Source organism: Dryobates pubescens, chromosome Z (assembly GCF_014839835.1).
Source record: "Dryobates pubescens isolate bDryPub1 chromosome Z, bDryPub1.pri, whole genome shotgun sequence".
Taxonomy (NCBI): domain Eukaryota; kingdom Metazoa; phylum Chordata; class Aves; order Piciformes; family Picidae; genus Dryobates; species Dryobates pubescens.
The window spans coordinates 97969386-97974363 of record NC_071657.1 but is presented as its reverse complement, the minus strand read 5'-3'; positions in this window follow the sequence as shown (position 1 = coordinate 97974363).

The following is a 4978-nucleotide window of genomic DNA, read 5'->3' as shown; positions in this document are numbered from 1 at the left end:
CCTTTGACCCAAGTAAACGGGAAGCCACCACTTCATGCAGCCGCGCTTCTTCCCCAGGGCCGCTCCACGCCAGCCCCGAGCCCATTGCAGCACGGCCAACCCCCCCGGCTGGGTCCGGCCCCGTCTGCTGCCATGCCCGGTCGGAAGCCTCTGAACCCGCCGATCGGGAACTGTCACCCTGCCCTGCCTTGCGAGCTGACTCTGAGGACCAACCCTGTCCTGGGACCAGCCCTACCAGCCCTGCCAGGCTGACCCTACCAAGACCACTCCCTGTCGTCTGGAGGGAACTTGCCGAGTCCTGTGAAGGGAAACTGCTTACTAGCTAAGCCCAAGTTCCATCTCCTCTCCACTGCCGCAGAGAGAGGAGAGCCACCCAGCGCCGCTGTCCAGACCAGCCTAGGAACCACATCAGCAACAGTAGTCTGCCGGAACCCAACCTTGCTACAAACAACAGCTACACAGCATCTCCCACGTGCTTTCCATCCACTAACACTCCGTTCAAAGCATCCGCATCTCGCGGAGTGATCTCTGATGCACAGAAACATTGCTGTATACAGCCAGCAGCCGCCCCAGCTCTGTCGAGTCGCCATCCAGTGGCCAAGTGGCAGAACTGCACCCCTCATTATATAAATATAGAAAATGATTCTGTAAATATTCCAACTGAGTCCTAATTACAATACTAAACCACTTATGGAATATATTTTATGAATGTGCACTAGAATATGTATATAAAATAGTTATTCATTGGCTATTAATTTTTATAATTAATAAAAACAAACTTTTCATAATTCATATTCATAAATTAATATCCTCTTCATCACAAATGGATAACTTACTGCAATCAGCACTCTTTTCAGAGACAAGTAGCTCCTCTTACTAGTTGCAAGAGAAAAAGGCCTTGTTCAAATCAGTGAGGAAGGCTTCTATTCATTTCAAAGAGGGTAAAGGAGCCTTAGCTACCCACCAGAGACATAGGTACCCACCATACCAGCAAGCACACACAAGAGGGCACATCCCTCATCACTCATCACCAATAGATCTTTAAATCAGTGAATGACTCACCACTCATCTTCCCTGTTGAAAAATATGGAAAAGATAGCCAGGAAGATAGGGTTCTCTACCAGTAAAGACAGGATGAAGAGGAGAAATGGCAGGGACTGGAATTACATAGAATACATAGAATACATAGAATAAACCAGGTTGGAAGAGACCTTCAAGATCATCGCGTCCAACCCATCAACCAATCCAACTCCGCCCAAGCAACTAACCCACATCATACAGAAGTGCCCAGTATGCATACAGCAGTCAGTAATTACTGTCAATGAGGTCAAGCTTGCTCAGCCCAGCACTGAAAAATTCTACAGCACAGAAGAACACCCAAAGTGTGCTAGAACTTACAAAGGGAATGGGCAAGCTTAGTTGACCAAATTCTTAAGCCTTTAATGCAGACTTTCTTTGCTGGTGTTTAATCTGCTCAAGCAGAAAAGCAAGAAAGGATGCGTCCTGGTAATAGAACGTAGTTTACCTGTAACAAAAGAGAAAGGCTGCTGAACTATAAAATTGCCCTGAGAAAAGAACTTGGTTAAAGATGGGAAAAGTTGCATTGTTACTGGAGAATTAGATTGCATTCTGCTTTACATCCAAGCACTGAGCAAAAGTCAGGGGGATGGTGCAAAATGGTGCTTTCATATACTTTACTGTGATTAAGAGGTTATTTATGAATATGAAATATGAATTATTAAAATATTCCTTTTACTATAAAAATTAATAATAACCAATGAATCACTATTTTTTATATATATTCTAGTGCACATTCATAAAATATGTTCCATAAGTGGTTTAGTATTTATAATGAGAACTCAATTGGAATATTTACAGAATCATTTTCTATTTATATTAACGGAGGGTGCAGTTCTGCCACTTGGCCACTGGGTGGCGACTCGACAGGGCTCGGGCGGCTACTGGCTGTATACAGCAATGTTTCTGCGCATCAGAGATGACTCTGCTAGACACGGGTGCTTTGAACGGAGTGTTAGTGGATGGAAAGCACGTGGGAGATACTTTGTAGCTGTTGTTTGTAGCAAGGTTGGGTTCCGGCAGACTACTGTAGCTGGTCTGGTTCCTAGGCTGGTCTGGACGGCGGCGCTGGGTGACTCTGCAGATGGACAGAGTCCAATGGCATGGCATTTAACAAGTCCAAGTGCCGGGTGCTGCACTTTGGTCATGGCAACCCCATGCAGAGCTACAGGCTGGGGTCAGAGTGGCTGGAGAGCTGCCAAACAGAGAGGGAGCTGGGGGTACTGATTGACACCTGCCTAAACATGAGCCTGCAGTGTGCCCAGGTGGCCAAGAGGGCCAGTGGCATCCTGGCCTGTATTAGGAATAGTGTGGCCAGCAGGAGCAGGGAGGTCATTGTGCCCCTGTACACTGCATTGGTTAGGCCACACCTTGAGTCCTGTGTCCAGTTCTGGGCCCCTCAGTTTAGGAAGGACATCGAGACACTTGAACATGTCCAGAGAAGGGCAACAAGGCTGGGGAGAGGCCTTCAGCACAAGCCCTATGAGGAGAGGCTGAGGGAACTGGGATTGTTTAGCCTGGAGAAGAGAAGGATCAGGGGTGACCTCATTGCCCTCTACAACTACCTGAAAGGTGGTTGTAGACAGGAGGGGGTTGGTCTCTTCTCCCAGGCAACCAGCACCAGAACAAGGGGACACAGTCTCAAGCTGTGCCAGGGGAGGTTTAGACTTGAGGTGAGGAGAAAGTTCTTCACTGAGCGAGTCGTTCATCATTGGAATGGGCTGCCCAGGGAGGTGGTGGAGTCACCGTCCCTGGAGGTGTTCAAGAGGAGATTGGACGTGGCACTTGGTGCCATGGTCTAGTCGTGAGGTCTGTTGGGACAGGTTGGACTTGATGATCCTTGGGGTCTCTTCCAACCTTAGTTATACTGTGATACTGTAAATTGTATATTACTGTCACCCTGGTTTGAGAGTTGGTAACAGAATGCATTACCATAGTTGCCTTCAGTACTTTCAGGGTTCTATTTGAGTGCAACCTTACCACCTCTTCTGCCCTGTCTTTACAAAACAGCCTATAGCCATCCATCATGATTCTCCAGTCAAGTGAGTTATCCACCAAGTTTCAGGTATTCATATGATCTCACAATTTCCTGGCTAGGCACATAGCTCAGTTCTTCATTCGTTTCCCAGACTTCAAGCAGCCGTATACATACTTGCTTGGTTTTTTGTTTCTCATCTGGGGAGACAGTTGAGGCACATTTTACACTACTCCAGCTGGCGTCTTTAATTCCTTGACTGGTTGTTGCAGTGAAGGTGGCTTGGACATTGCTGGTTTGGTTCCCTCCTGCCAAGACCTTCAGTTTAATGGCCACCTCACCACACTGGACAGCTTGCCGCCCAAGATTCCAGGTTGACTCCATCCCTTCCTAGCAGGCTGTAGTTCACAATATCACCAAGGTTGGAATAGACCTCAAAGATCATCAAGTCCAACCTGTCATCACAGACCTCATGACTAGACCATGGCACCAAGTATTATGCTTAAAAGTTATGCTTAAACTTAAAATGCATGCCACAGCAGACAAAACAAGCATTTGGATGCACCTTTCAACTTTGATTTGTTGTGTCACACATTTGCATTCAGAAGTATGTCACCCATACCTTAGCACCCCCTGTCAGAGAGGTTTTGTGATTCATAGTTCTGTGCTCTTCCAACACTAACACCCAAGTACAAGGGACAGAGGACAACTAGTACAGCATTTAGCCACACAACACATTTCCCTGCACATCAACAGAAAATCCCCTAGGCAAAACGAGTTGTAAAATCGTTACCACAAAAGCCAAACCCCTTGCAGTAACAGTAACCACCTAGCCAGACGGTGATCTGCATTATGTGTCTATTTCTCCCCACCCACCATCCCTGAAGTGGTAATATGGAAGAAAAGATGACTTAGGCACCAAGATTCTTCACTTTCTCCCCCACGGAGGGTGTCTCATCTTACCATGTTGCTCATGCCAACATGAAAGTGGAATAATGTATAGCCTATGCTTTTGATAAGTCGTGGGACCCACATTGCAACATCACTGATCTTAGCTATGTGAAGGCAGCACACCTCACATACTCCCTGCCTGGTTGGCAGATAGTGCCTTTCAGCAGGAAGTGTCCCACTACAAGCACACATCCTTTCTTTTTGCAGTATCTGTCGTGTGCTGTTAGTTTATCTGCACCCTTGGCCCTGTGTGCCTACTAGTTAAAATTTCAAACTTGTTTTTAATTGAGATGCTGAAGGGTGGAGACTGTGTATGAGATCTGCATTTATGGAACCCCAGGGTCGCTGCAAGAATACTGGATCCATAGAGCTTTCAGGTAAATTCTACACATTTGGAACTGTACCATAAGAGCCTTTTGCCATTAATAACAATGACTACACTACAAATGGCTAAAGAACAGTTCTGTGTGGAAGAAGCAGAACTGTACAACAGTTCAATTAAGGAAAAGAGGTTTAGTGCATTTTGCTTGCTTTAGCCAACATGCTACATTGCCCTTTTTGCATACAAAGTGGGCTCAAGGGTTTCCACTGTAAAAAAGAAATTACTTGGCAAGCAAAACACTTTATCAAACTGCCCTTTTTTCCCCCCCTTAAGATTTGGACATTAAGACAGAAGCTTTAGAAGACATTATATAGTTATTTGCTTTTATTATTAAATGTGGAAGTCTTGAGTTGTTACATTGTCACACTGCTAGTCGGAAATGCTTCAGTGAGACCCAAGACCTCATTCTACAACCTCATGTATAAAGAAAGCACCGTTCAACACACCCAGTACGACATTCCTTGCTTTCTTCAGAGAAAAGTCCCATCATTCTCCTCCAGTGGGTATGTTACCACATATATTAAAAATTTTATTTGGACCACACATCCCTGTGTTTTGTGAAATCAAAGCAGCGTCCTACAGACATTACAGAC